This window comes from Momordica charantia (genome assembly GCF_013281855.1).
Source record: "Momordica charantia cultivar OHB3-1 chromosome 1 unlocalized genomic scaffold, Mcharantia_2.0 BLBB01000001.1, whole genome shotgun sequence".
Lineage (NCBI taxonomy): Eukaryota > Viridiplantae > Streptophyta > Magnoliopsida > Cucurbitales > Cucurbitaceae > Momordica > Momordica charantia.
The window spans coordinates 23,993,223-24,008,844 of record NW_028275157.1 but is presented as its reverse complement, the minus strand read 5'-3'; the positions used below and the strand labels follow the sequence as shown (position 1 = coordinate 24,008,844).

General features: G+C 35.0%; 4 pseudogenes; 1 reads left to right on the top strand and 3 right to left on the bottom strand.

The window, feature by feature from the left end:
• Positions 1–1,816: 1,816 nt before the first annotated feature.
• Positions 1,817–3,406, bottom strand: LOC111015852 (berberine bridge enzyme-like 8 pseudogene; annotated as a pseudogene).
• Positions 3,407–6,093: 2,687 nt separating this feature from the next.
• Positions 6,094–7,683, bottom strand: LOC148213474 (berberine bridge enzyme-like 14 pseudogene; annotated as a pseudogene).
• A 1,404-nt stretch (positions 7,684–9,087) lies between these two features.
• On the top strand, positions 9,088–10,842 carry LOC111015705 (berberine bridge enzyme-like 7 pseudogene; annotated as a pseudogene).
• Positions 10,843–12,363: 1,521 nt separating this feature from the next.
• Positions 12,364–14,037, bottom strand: LOC111015841 (berberine bridge enzyme-like 14; annotated as a pseudogene).
• Positions 14,038–15,622: the final 1,585 nt, after the last annotated feature.

Below are 15,622 nucleotides of genomic sequence, written 5' to 3'. Positions count from 1 at the left end.
TTAATTGCGACATGTTTATAAATCTAGTGTGTTATGACAGATTATAGAGAGTTATTATTGGAGTTGCTTTGAAATAGACATTCTATGTTTCTTTTTTTGAGATGAAATAAACAAACAAGCACAATATCACACACACAACCATAGAAGAAACAAAGGAAAAAATAGAGTCCGTTTAAATGTGACTTGTAGAAGGTTATTTTAAACGTATTTTATACCATTTTCATTTCTTATTTCTTATTTTTTATTTCTCATTTCTAATTGTTTTTCATTTATAATTTTTGAGAAATACAATTATTTGATAAATGCTCTCTTGGTTTGAGAAAACTTCTATCATTGTTGATCTAAAAAAGTTCAGATTTTTTTTATTCAATTCTAAGATTTTAAAAGACCAAATATAATATTCCTTTTTTAGTACAACATGCGGAGGTGGGGGATCAAACTCATAAGCTCTGGTTGGAGATATATGTCAATTATCGTTAAAGCTATACTCGCTTTAGCACAAAATATAATATTCTTAAACAATGAGAAAAATAACACATCTTGTTTTTCTTTTTCCCTATTTTGTTACTTACCATAATTGTTGACATAAAAAAGAATGGTTTAGTATGAGATTAGTAAACCTTCTTTATAGATTAAATATTAATTTCTACATTCATATATATTTGTAATGTAATAATCCTGAGAAATACTGATAATAACAAAAAAAAAAAAACATCATACATGATTATAAGATTACTTTTAGGAGTCTAGACGAAACAAAGATTTTTGCATCGAGAAGGTCGTTATTGGTTGAATGTGATTGATCCTAGTATTCTTCTAAGTTGCTAGAGTCTAACTCTTATTGAGATGATTCATCAACATTTGTGAAGATTTCGTGCTGAGCAACTTAAACTAAGAAAAATCATACACTAATGTTGGTATTTTATAAAATGATTGTTGTGCTTCTAAGGTTTTTTTAACCTAATTCAATCAATATCACTTTTTAATATATTGAATCTCTTAAAATTCGTAGATAGACAATATTTTTTGTTCTTTTTAGAGAACAATTAGATAATAGAGAAAAGTTTGTACTTTCTACTTCGTATATATTATTAAAAAGAAAAAGAAAATACAAAATCGAGAAAAGTTTAAAATTTAAAATTTTTCATTCTTTCTAGAACAATCAGCCCCATATGTTACCTTATTAAAAATTAATGAATAAAATTATTCATTCCATTAATGTGACCCAACTATAATTGAAAAAACACATTGAAAAGAAAGATTCACATGTACTTAGAAATCATCCACTTTTCTAATTATTTTCGCTTTCTTATTAACATAAATTTGAATATAGTTTAATAGATCAACAAATTCCTATTAGGTGAATACAAACGCATTTTCCCTTTCGGCTTCTTTAAGCGCTAGTTTAAGAGTTGTTATTGGCAATACTAATGGTCGTGTAGTGAAATTCCTTCTCCATTGTGGTCTAGTCGATATAGTTGAAGCATTGATAATTCAAGAATGTTTGTCCTTGTCGATGGATATGGGTTTCAAGCCAATTATCTTGACTTTCTTTAATCTTTGATTCGAACATAGTTTAATGGATCAATTACAGATTATGATTCGATCCCACAACAACAGACTAAAGAATGTCATTAATAATTGCAAATTAACATCCAATGATAAGGTTTTCCATTGATTAATAATACAAGTTGTAGAAATTAAGAGTTCAAAGCTGTGCAAAGCCAACTGATTTGCTCAAATTCGTAACAAAATCATAACTAAAGCATAGTATATAGTTTTATTACACGTTCATCTTATTAATTCATTCATAATATCAACGAGTAGGGATACTCTGTTCATTTCTGAAGAAATTTTCAAGATCAACCTTCGTCTTCACGCTCACCAATCTTTCAAAATTTCCCTTGAAATACATCGCTCCATAAACCCTACCTTCCCCAATGCTCCAATGAACGGTGCTCCCCACGTCGATGTCCCTGTAATTCAAGAATGCCTCTCTCGGATTCTTTGACACATAAGGCGTCATCACTTCGTACAATCTTCTTACCAATGCAATATTCTCCTCAGCCACTTCATCGCCCCCTTCCTTCCAGTTCGCAGAGTACTGGAGTTTGAATTTCACTCCTGCTCTGTGTGGAAATGGCGTCGCTTCCTCTGAAATTTGGCTCATCCTCCCTCCATAAGGGTTCCAAACGAGACCTACTTCCTTAATTTCAATGATTGCCTTCCAGATCGCTTCTATCCCTTCTCTCGAAATTGGTTCTCTCACATAGTCCGATTTCCGTTTGAGAAAAGGCAACGATGGAATTTCCCTGCTTAGTAACGCCTCTGGGGTCGTCCCGTTTTGAAAATTAAACCAAAACAGAACAGATTGAATCCAACTCATTTCACTGCACTCATTTTTCTGCAGTTTCAAACTAGGTATGTTCTGATTCACGATCTCTAAAAGTTTCTCCGCTGGCCCAAGATACAATCCCACCAACGATGCCTTCCCTGTCATCTCCTCATTCTCCTTTCCTTTGGAAGCACGTAGCATCAGTCTTATGAACACATTCTCATCCAGCTTGTCTGCAACTTGCTGCCATTGCCAAACTACATCCTTTGCTCCTTCTTCTATGGTTCTGCCAACATTAAACACTGTCACTATTGAAGGGACTGAAACTAGCTTTATCTTCCATGAGAGAATGACTCCAAAGCTCCCTCCTCCTCCTCCTCTAATGGCCTAGAACAGATCATCTCCCATTTGTTGTCGGTTTAGAATATGAACATCTACATTTACAATTTGTGCATCCACAATGTTGTCCACGGAGAGCCCGAATTTTCTGATTAAATTGCCGTACCCGCCTCCTGAAATATGCCCACCAGCACCCATCGTCGGGCAAACGCCTCCAGGGAAGGCGTGGATTCCGCTCCTCTTAGCAATGGCGTAGTAAAGTTCCCCCATGGTGGCCCCTGCTTGAACCCAAGCGCTTTGGTCTGCGATATTGACATTAATGGCTCGGAGATTGAACAGGTCAAGGAGGATGAAAGGCTGTTGGGAGATGTAGGAGAGACCTTCGTAATCATGGCCGCCGCTGCGAATTCTGATCTGTAGACCAACGCGTTTGGCGCAAATGACAGTTGTTTGGACATGAGATTCGTGTTTCGCAGCGACAATGACAAGTGGCTTTGGGGTTTGGGGGGTTTGAAATCGAGGGTTTCTGATGTAGAAATTGAGAGTTGGTAGGAAAGAAGAATTGTTGGGGGTGAAGATGGCTTCACACATGGGGAAATTTGGCAGCCCGTTGCTTGACAAACATTGGAGAAAGTTTGGTTCAGCAGAATAACAAGTACACATCCATGACAACAAAATTAAAATGATAGAGAAAAATGTGAGGATTGAGGAAGATGAAGATGAACTCCACATTTTTGTAATGAAGAAAAGAAAGTTGTGAATTTTATGAGTTGATGATTCCTTGTCCCCGGGTTGTTTATAAAGAGATAAGAGGATGAAAAGTAATTTTATTTTTTGTTTTCTATTATCTAAAATTTAGTTTATAAACACCATGGATGTGGTGTTTTTATTTTTAGTTTTTGTTGTCAATATCTATATCAAAATTTAAAAACTAAAAAAATGTAATTTTTAAAAATAGAAAATTAAAAACTAAAATGTTATACGGTTTCTTGAAACTGCAATTACCTAGACAACCATGAATTTATAAATGTAGTGTGTTATGGTAGAATATTGAGAGAGTTATTAGTGAAAATGATTTGAAATCCACATTATTGTAGTTCTCATTTACTCAGATGAAATAAAACAAACAAACACAATACACAAACAACAGAAGAAAAATAGAAACAACATAGTCATTTATAAAAATTTTGTTTTTTATTATTAGTTTTTCTTATTTTTCATTTATAATTTTTAAGAAATACAAGTATTTGATAAATGTTCTTGTTTTGAGAAACCCATCTAAATTGAAAACAACAAAATCAAGTTGTGTCACGATTCTTATTTTTGTTTTCAATTTTTTTCGATTTTTATTCTTCATAATAAAAATCAAAAAATAAATCTAACGTCAAAATTTTGAATATTTAATTTGAAACTCATCTCATATAAAACTTTTATTTATTCTTTTTAATAATGAGAAGCAACTTACCAAACATGTTTATGTTTTCAATAAAAAAATAAAGAACCAGAGTAAGAAACAACTAACAAATTTATTATATTTTTTTAATTGAAAAAAGAAAGCTAGAGATAAGAGAAAAAAAGAAACACGAGCACTCTGAAATTAGTCACTTATATCTTAATTAGTTGGAATATGTTCAGATTTGGTAACAACGTAATTGTGTACTTGATTATCAGTTTCTCTAACTATTATTAAGACAAAAATTAATGGTAAAAATAAGTTTGGTATATAATTATTTATGAATTGGATCTATAATAAAAAATTAATGTGAAATTTTTAATCGTGGGTCAGCACTCAGACTATCACCCGAAATTTGACTGCTAAAAAAATTATCTCTTTTTGCATTTCTCTTTTATACTTCACTTATATTAATATTATATCGGATACTCATATCAGTATATCAGGTGTATATCACATACATACTGCAAATATATCAGTTTGTCATTTTAAAATTGGACCTCCGTTTTTTTTAAAAGTCATATACTTGAAAAAACTAAATGTGATTACTATTTTACTAATTTTACTAAATGTTTTTACATATTTGCAACTACCCCATTTTTTAATCATGATAAGTGGGAGGAAGATAACTTTACCAATAAGCACCTAAGTTTTATTATAAATATTATTCATATCTTTATTAAAATTTTGTAGTACGACTAATATAGTGGCCATCAACAGTAATTGGCATATACCTCTAATCAAGAGGTTGTGAGTTCGAATCCCCTCTCCAATATGTTGTACTCAAAAAAATACAGTGGCATCACGATTTGAATCTTCAATGTTAGAAAAATAAATAAATACTCTTATGGCTTAGCTATATTCATATTGAATTAGATATTTATATTAGATTATATAGCTTTGTGACGTTTTTATTTATATTTCTCAAAGGTAGAAACGTAGAGTAAAAGATACCATTTTTTTTTAAGAAGAAATGTAAGCAACTAGTCTACACATTTTTATTATTATTGTAATACATATCTTTTAGGAAATGTACGTTAGAAAAATATTTTGATGCATGAAGAATACAAAACTATTGTTTTCAATACAAAAATATAAAACTATTCGTACAATTTTGTGTTATAAAAATATTATAATTAATATATTTAATGGTAAACTTTGAAATAATTGATATCTAATATGTTACCTAATTAAAAATTAATGAATAAAATTATCCACTCCATCAATGTGACCCAACTATATTTGCAAACACATATTGAGAGAAGAAAAAACATTCACATGGAGTTGGGAAATCATCTCCCTTTTATAATTTTTTTTTTGCTTTTTTTATAGCACCAATTCGGACATAGTTTAATGTATCAATAAATTCATGTGTGGTTTTTGGGTAGCTAGATTGAGAATTATACCATCACCTATATGTCAACGAATTCCCTTCAATTTACGTCTTCGAGTCCTCGTCCCTCTTGCAAATGGCAACCTTTTTTGGTAGGGTATTACAAGGAGAATACAATCGTATCGTCTCTTTTCTTTTGGCTTCTTTAAGCACTAGTTTGGGAGTTGTTATTTTTTATGCTGACAATGATCGTATGTTACTAGTGATAGATAAATTCCTTCCCCATTGTGGTAAGTCTATATGGTCCGAAGTGTTGGCAATTCAAGAAGTGTTGTGTCCTTGGCGGTGGAAATGGGGTTTGAAGCCAATTATCTCGACTTTGTTTAACGTCAATTCGAACGTATAGTTTAATGGACCAAACACAGATTATGATTCGATCCTCACCATACTTAAAAAGAAGTGGTTAAATATTGCAAATTAACATCCAATGATAAGGTTTTCCATTGATTAGTAACACAAATTGCAGCAATAGGAATTCAAAGCTATGTATCAAGCAAACTCATTTGCTCAAATACGTAACAAAATCATAATAAGAAGCACAAGATATATTTTATTAGACATTCATTTACAAGATCAACGAGTAGGGATACTCTGTTCATTCCTGAAGAAATTTCCAGGATCAACCTTCGTCTTCACGCTCACCAATCTCTCAAAATTCCCCTTGAAATACATCGCCCCATAAATCCTACCTTCCTCAATGCTCCAATGGGCGGTGCTCCCCACGTCGATGTCCCTGTAATTGAGGAACGCCTCTCTCGGATTCTTCGACACATAAGGCGTCATCGCTTCATACAATCTTCTCGTCAATGCAATATTCTTCTCAGCCACTTCATCGCCCCCTTCCTTCCAGTTCGCAGAGTACTGGAGTTTGAATTTCACTCCTGCTCTGTGTGGAAATGGCGTCGCTTCCTCTGAAATTTGACTCATCCTCCCTCCATAAGGGTTCCAAACGAGACCTACTTCCTTAATTTCAATGATTGCCTTCCAGATCGCTTTTATCCCTTCTCTCGAAATTGGTTCTCTCACATAGTCCGATTTCCGTTTGAGAAAAGGCAACGATGGAATTTCCCTGCTTAGTAACGCCTCTGGGGCCGTCCCGTTTGGAAAATTAAACCAAAACAGAACAGATTGAATCCAACTCATTTCACTGCACTCTTGTTTCTGCAGTTTCAAACTGGGTATGTTCTGATTCACGATCTCCAAAAGTTTCTCCGCTGGCCCAAGATACAATCCCACCAATGATGCCTTCCCTGTCATCTCCCCCTTCTCCTTTCCTTTGGAAGCGCGTAGCATTAGTCTTATGAATACATTCTCATCCAGCTTGTCCGCAATTTGCTGCCATTGCCAAACTACATCATTTGCTCCTTCTTCTATGGTTCTACCAACATTAAATACTGTCACTATTGAAGGGACTGGAACTAGCTTTATCTTCCATGAGAGAATGACTCCAAAGCTCCCTCCTTCTCCTCCTCTAATGGCCCAGAACATATCCTCTCCCATTTGTTGTCGGTTTAGAATATGACCTTGTACGTTTACAATTTGTGCATCTACAATATTGTCCACGGAGAGCCCAAATTTTCTCATTAAATTGCCATACCCGCCTCCTGAAATATGCCCACCAGCGCCCATCGTCGGGCATACGCCTCCAGGAAAGGCGTGGACTCCGCTCTTCTTAGAAATAGCGTAGTAAAGTTCCCCCATCGTGGTCCCTGCTTGAACCCAAGCACTTTGGTCAGTGATATTAACATTAATGGCTCGGAGATTGAACAGGTCAAGGACGATGAAAGGCTGTTGGGAGATGTAGGAGAGGCCTTCGTAATCATGGCCACCGCTGCGAATTCTGATCTGTAGTCCAACGCGTTTGGCGCAAATGACAGTTGTTTGGACATGAGATTCGTGTTTCGCTGCAACAATGGCAAGTGGCTTTGGGGTTTGGGGGGTTTGAAATCGAGGGTTTCTGATGTAGAAATTGAGAGTTGGTAAGAAAGAAGAATTGTTGGGGGTGAAGATGGCTTCAGAGATGGGGAAATTTGGCTGCCTGTTGCTTGACAGACATTGGAGAAAGTTTCGTTCAGCAGAATAAGAAGTAGACACCCATGACGATAAAATTAAAATGACAGAGAAAAATGTGAGGATCGAGGAAGATGAAGATGAACTCCACATTTTTGTAATGAAGAATAGAAAGTTGGAAATTTTTTGAATTGTGATTCCTTTGTCTTGGGGGTGTTTATAAAGAGACAAAGGACGAAAAGACTCTATATTCCACCTCAGTAACCATTTTATTTTTTTTCTGTTTTCTGTTATTAAAATTTAGCTTATAATTTGGAAAGGTGATCTGTGTTTTCTTATTTGTGATTCTAGTTTTTGTTGCTACATGTGTTTATAAATGTAGTATGCTATGAGAGCTTATAGAGATCAGTTATTAATGGAAATGATTTGAAATTAACATAGTACACTCCTTTTTTTGAGATCAAATAAACAAACAAGCATCGTACCACACACAACAGAATAAACAATGGAAACAACATAGTCATTTTAAAGAAGGTTGTTTTTGACGCTTTTTTATAAAAAATTTGTTTTATATTATTCATTTCTCTCGTTTTTCATTTATAATTTTTGAGAAATACAAGTATTTGATAAAAAATGTTCTTGTTTTGAGAAATGTATCTAAATTGAAAACAATAAAATCAAGTTGTTTCTGGACTCTTGTTTTTGTTTTCAAAAGTAGTGTGTTAGCAGTTTCTCTAATCAGTATTAGGATATAAATTAACGGTGAGAACAAGTTTGGTATATAATTATTCATGAATTAGATTTCTACCCATATTTAATTGATGAAAATCAGATACCTCTGTTTTTGTTTTACCATTTTTTTTTCTTTTTTATTTCAATATATAAGAATAAAAATGCGATTTGGAATATATTTGATGGAATATTATCCTCAACTATATTGAAAAGTCAACTTGAAAAATTACCCTACCATGAGTTCATGGTAGACGATACTTTGCTAAAAAAATCATCAGCACTGTTGCCTTCACAAAGAACATGCACGAACGATATTGAACCAAAGGTTTAGCAATATTCGCATTCTTAATAATTCAGGTCCCTTCGTTTAGACTTATATGGAAAATAATTATAATAAAATATTGTGGAGATTTAAAAAAAAAAAAGTTTTAACACTTCACGAGTATAATTTAACTGATCACAATAAATTGCGTAGTTTGAATCCCACTAGTATAGGATTAAATATTTGAATTTCCGCAATCTAATATCCTCGGCAAATAAAACCAAAAAAACGTCTGGATTAAAAAAAAAAACGTTATCAAAATTTAGTCATTAATTACGGTAATACGTATCTAACGAAACTACCAATTAAAACGATATTTAAATCACAATTCATTAATTAACTGAATACAATTCTATGACACGTTCATTCCCCTTCCATTTCCGACGTTTCGTTTCCAACATTTCCATGTTTTTTTTTCCTTATATATATATACAAAAAAAGAAAAGTTACACATACGAAAGAAAATCAGCCAAAAACTTGGAAGTTATTAAGGAGAACAAAAAATGAAGCCTTGTTTGATTCTTGTTCTTCTGCTTTCACTTTCATTAGTAGCCTCCTCTGAATCAACACCCCCTGTAGGTGTGGATGTGGTGGACAAATTTGTTGAGTGCCTTCCCATCCATGCCAATACCACACCTTCCATTTCTCAACTCATCTACACTCCTCAAAATTCTTCCTTTTTATCCCTTCTTCAATCCTACAACAGAAACCTCCGCTTTCTCAAACCCCACACCCCCCAGCCACTTCTCATCATTACACCCCTCAACGTCACCCACGTCCAAGCCACTGTGTCCTGCGCCAAGCTCCTGGGCCTCCAGGTTCGAGTCAGGAGCGGCGGCCACGACTACGAGGGTCTTTCCTATCGCTCCGACGCCCCTTTTTTGGTGCTCGACATGTTCAATTTTCGTCGGATTGATATTTCAAAGGATGAGCACTCGGATTACGTTGCATGGGTTGAAGCCGGTGCCATTTTGGGGGAGCTCTATTACCGTATTGCCCAGGTGGGTCCGAGCCTTGCGTTTCCCGCTGGGGTCTGCCCCACCATGGGCGTGGGGGGCCATTTCAGCGGCGGTGGCTACGGGAATCTCATGAGAAAATACGGTCTTTCGGTTGATAATATCGTTGACGCTCTGTTTGTCGACGCCAATGGTGTTGTCCACGATCGTGACTCCATGGGGGAGGATCTGTTTTGGGCCATTACAGGAGGTGGGGCCGCCAGTTTTGGCGTCGTGATTTCGTGGAAGATTAAACTGGTCTCCGTTCCCAAAACTGTAACCGTTTTCAATGTCAGAATCACTGTAGAACAAGGCGCGCTCGATGTGGCCCATCGCTGGCAATTTGTGGCCCCACATTTACCCAACGAGTTGTTCATAAGAGCAACGCATAGCGTAGTGGTTTCGACTACGAAAGAAGGCGAGTTCACAGTACAGGTTTCGTTCATCGGTCTGTTTTTGGGATCGACGAAGCCGCTGATTTCGTTAATGAAGCGGAGGTTCCCTGAATTGGGTTTAAAGAAGAGCGATTGCAGCGAAAGAAGCTGGGCCGAATCCACTCTTTTCTGGTACGGCTTCCCAGAAGGAAGCACCATTGAAAGTCTTCTCGACAGACCCAAAAACGGGTCGGTTTATTTCAAGAGCAGGTCTGATTACGTGAAGAAGGCGATCCCAAAGGAAGGGATCGCATCGATTTGGGAGACCATGATTGGGTTTGAGAACACCCAGTTGGTGATGCAGTGGAACCCCTACGGAGGAAGAATGGCGGAAATTTCGGAATCGGCGACTCCATTTCCTCACAGAGCAGGGAACTTGTTCAAGATTCAATACCCACTGGCGTGGACGGAGGAAGGAACCAAATCTGAAAAATTCCATCTGAATATGTCGAGAAGTTTGTTCGATTTCATGACCCCATTCGTGTCGAGTTCTCCGAGGGAAGCATTTTTTAACTACAGGGATCTTGACATTGGGGCGAATCCAAGCGATGAAACGAATTATGGGGTGGCGGAGGAATTTGGAAGGAAGTATTTTAAAGGGAATTTTGATAGACTGGTGGAAGTGAAAACGAGAGTGGATCCTCATAATTTCTTCAGAAATGAACAGAGTATCCCTCCGCTGCCGAATTCAAGAGGAAAGTTTCAACATAATTTAAACTAATATGTGTTGGTTGGTATTGTCATTTGACGAGAACATATATGATTTAACAAAGAAGATGAAGTACATTTAAAGCCTAAAGAAAACCTTCTATCTTCACGCTTGTTTGCTTCAAAGGTTGTCTTTGGTTATTAACTCTACTAATGTTACTTATGCAGTTTTTTTTTTTATATAATATAACTCAGATGAAAATAGTAGCAAATCTCATCTATTCCGACTAAAAAATAGTAAATAAAAAAAATCTATCAAAATAATTGTACTGAGTACCAAAGAACTCATGATCGTATACCTCCTAAATTTTACAAAAGGAACCATACTTTGGTATTATTTCTCAATACTCATCTTTGCATAAAAAGAGTTATCTTTATTGTCAAACCGAGCATAACTTGAATGGTTAAGACACATATCTCTGACCATGAGCTTGAATCCCTATCCCACATGTTAATACTAAAAAAAAGAGTTATCTTTATTCTTCATTTTATATTTCTATTTAATCACATAAATTTATATTTTGCAGGACATACTCGCCCCATTATTTTCAAATTTTATTTAGGCTCCTTTATTTAAAAGAAATCCAAATGGAAAGAAAGGAGAATGAAAATGAAAATATTATTTGATGTTATTTATATAACTTTCTATGGAATCAGAATCATATATGCTTTCATGTGTTTTACTAGAATTTACTAGTATATCATTTCTTTTTTTTAACTAATTATAAATTATAAATATATTATTGTAATAGTACTAAATAATTAAAATAATCATAAATTTTTATTTATTTTTATTACTATTTTATTGATAGTAAAATTTTTTATAACAATTTATTATTAACAAATAATAAATAATTAAAATATAATATATTAATTAAAATATTTTTGAAAAATATACATTTTTGAGATTTAGGGTGGGTGTCAATTTAATCCATAAAATTTTAAAATGAACAATTTTTTTAAAAAAATTGTTCTAAATATTCTCCGACCTTAATTGACTTAAGAAAAGATAATGTGTAATTAAAAAAAATTAAATTTTTACATATAGGACTCTTCTTCTTGCTCTCCCTTTGTTTCTCCCCTCTTCTTTGTCCTTGGTTCTCATCTTCTTCGTACTACCGTCGTCACCGCTGCTGCCCTCGCCCTCGTCGGAGAGAGGGAGAGTTACGGCGTAATCGAATAATTAAAAGGGCTTGATTGTTTGCGAATATGAATAATTCCAGGCCCATCTGGTTGGAGAAACACAAATGTGTATAAATTGTTCTCGATTTGTGGGTCATTGGTGAGAAGAAGGGTAATCCGAACCATTTTTGAGTTGCTCTGTTTTTTGGTACAATTCGTAGTTTAATTGCCTCCTCCCAGTGGCACATAGTTAAATTCCTTCTCTATCGTGGTTTGGTCAATATGACCGAAGTATTGGCAATTTAAGAAGGTTTGTCTTTGGTGATGGGTATGGGTTTTAGGCCAATGATCTTTAACTTTCTTTAACCTTTGATTCGGACCTAGATTAATGAATCAATCACGTATTATGATTTGATCCATGTCAACCATCTAAGAAAAGCTGTTAATGATTGCAAATTAATCAAAATGATAAGGTTTTTCATTGATTAGTAATAAATTAGACATACAAAGCTGTGTCAAGCCAAGTGATTTGCTAAAATATATAACAAAAGCATAATGAGAAGCACAAGATATAGTTTAATTAGACGTTCATCTTATTAATTCACTCTCAAGATCAGCGAGTAGGGATACTTTGTTCATTTCTGAAGAAATTTTCAGGATCAACTTTCGTCTTCACGCTCACCAATCTCTCAAAATTTCCCTTGAAATACTTCGCCCCATAAATCCTACCTTCCTCCACGCTCCAATTGGCGGTGCTCCCCACGTCGATGTCCCTATAATTCAAGAACGCCTCTCTCGGATTCTTCGACACATAAGGCGTCATCGCTTCGTACAATCTTCTCGTCAATGCAATATTCTCCTCAGCCTCTTCATTACCCCTTTCCTTCCAGTTCGCAGAGTACTGGAGTTTGAATTTCACTCCTGCTCTATGTGGAAATGGAGTCGCTGCCTCTGAAATCTGGCTCATCCTCCCTCCATAAGGGTTCCAAACGAGACTCACTTCCTTAATTTCAATGATCGTCTTCCATATCGATTCTATTCCGTCTCTTGAAATGGGTTCCCTCACATAGTCCGATTTCCGTTTGAGAAAAGGCAAAGATGGGATTTCCCTGCTTAGTAATGCCTCTGGGGCCGTCCCATTTGGGAAATTAAACCAAAACATAGTAGATTGAATCCAACTCATCTCCCTGCATTCCTGTTTTTGCAATTTCAAACTTGGTATGTTCTGATTCACGATCTCTAAAAGTTTCTCCACTGATCCAAGATACAATCCCACCAACGACGCCTTCCCAGTCATTTGCCCGTTCTCCTTTCCTTTGGAAGCGCGTAGCATCAGTCTTATGAACACATTCTCATCCAGCTTGTCCGCAACTTGCTGCCATTGTCAAACCACATTCGTTGCTCCCTCCTCTATAGTTCTATCAACATTAAACACTGTCACTATTGAAGGGACTGGAACTAGCTTAATCTTCCACGAAAGAATGACTCCAAAGCTCCCTCCTCCTCCTCTAATAGCCCAGAACAGATCATCTCCCATTTGTTGTCGATTTAGAATATGACCCTGTACATTTACAATTTGTGCATCCACAATGTTGTCCACGGAGAGCCCAAATTTTCTCATTAAATTGCCGTATCCACCTCCTAAAAGATGCCCACCAGCGCCCAACGTCGGGCAGACACCTCCAGGGAAGGCATGGACTCCACTCCTCTTAGCAATGGCGTAGTAAAGTTCCCCCATGGTGGCCCCTGCTTGAATCCAAGCGCTTTGGTTTGAGATATTGACATTAATGGCTCGGAGATTGAACAGGTCAAGGACGATGAAGGGTTGTTGGGAGACATAGGAGAGGCCTTCGTAATCATGGCCGCCGCTACGGATTCTGATTTGTAGCCCAACGCGTTTGGCACAAATAACAGTTGTTTGGACATGAGATTCGTGTTTGGCTGCAATAATGACGAGTGGCTTTGGGGTTTGGGGGGTCTGGAATCGAGGGTTTCTGATATAGAAATTAAGAGTCGGTAAGAAAGAAGAATTGTTGGGGGTGAAGATAGCTTCGGAGATAGGGAAATTTGACTGCGTGTTGCTTGACAGACATTGGAGAAAGTTTTGTTCATCAGAATAACAAGTAGACATCCCTGACAAGAAAATTAAAATGATAGAGAAAAATGAGAGGATTGAGGAGGATGAATTCCACATTTCTGTTATAGAAAATAGAACGTTTTAAGTTTTATGATTTGTGAAGCCTTGTCCCGGGGTGTTTATAAAGAGACATGACGGTGAAAACAGCATTTTTGTTTTCTGTTATTTAAAATTTAGTTTATAAACAACGTGGATGTGCTATTTTTATTTTCTGTTAAATACTAAAAAATGTAATTTTTAAAAATAGAAAATTTAAAATTAAATGTTATCTCGTTTTGAAAAGGTGAGCTGTATTTTCTCTTATGTGATTTTGGTTTTTGTAGTTACTTAAACAGCCATGTATTTAATAAATGCAATGTGTTATGGTAAATTAAGAAGAGAGTGATTAATGGAAATAATTTGAAATTGGCATCCTACTTTTCTTTTTTTTAAGATTAAAGAAACAAACAAACAAAATACTACGGATTTTTTTGATAATTTTTTTAGTACAACATGTTGGGAGGAGAGGTTGGAAGTATATGTCAATTACCACTAAACTATGCTCGCTTTAACGACAAAATTTATGATTTAACAAAGAAGACTAATATGAACTACATTTAAAACCTAAAGAAAACCTTCTCTCTTCCCCTTGTTTGCTTCAAAGGTCTGTCTTTGGATATTAAATACTAATGTTAATTTTGAATATCTTTTATATAATATAATTGAATGAAAATGGTAGCATAGTTCAACTTAGGCATTTGTCCGGATAAAAAAATCGTGAATTTGAATATCTCTACTTGCTGTGAAAAGAAAAAAAAAATCAATGAAAATAATTAGACAAGTAGAAAAAGCTCAGGATGGTATATCTTAACTAAAATTTACAAAAGGAACCATACTTGGTGCTATTCCTCAGTACTAGTATATCATTAAGATAATATTGTGTTAATCTTTTTGAATTTAAATAATAATAAATTCTAATTTATTTTATCGATGGTAAATATTTTTTATTAATAATAAAGAATTAAAATAAAATTACATCAACTAAAATAATTTTAAAAAATACATATTTTTAGTCTTTGAAATTTGGAGCATGTGTCAATGTAGTTTCTAATGTTCTAAAAAGAAACATTTTAATGACTGAAGTTTGGAGTATGTTACTGTTTGTTTTTAAAATTTTTAAAATAGACACTTTTGATCTCTATACTTTAAAAAATTATTTTAACATTATTTGATTGTTAGTTGATTCAACGAAAGAATGACATGACAATATTAATAGGTAACTAGACTTTTGTAACTTGATATTTTAAATAAATGAAAAAAAATAACTTTTTATATATTTTAATTTCTTTTAAACGGCTCTTCTTCTTCCTCTCACTTTCTCAATTTAATCCATACCACGTCCTAAATTTCTGGTGTGAATAGTTTTGGGCACTAATATTGTGTGGAAAAAGGTCCAAAAAGTGGATTGGATTTGGACGTGGGACATGTATTTATTTGGTGTGTTTTTAGTGGGCGCTTCTGCTTCTACACGTAATTTCCTCCATCTTTTAACGCGTTCAAAATCTCAACTTTCTAGTTTCTTTCTCTCCATCCTTTTGAATTGGAGGATATTTTCTCGTTGTTCTACGTAGTAGGTCGTATTTTGACCTGAAACAAGTACCAT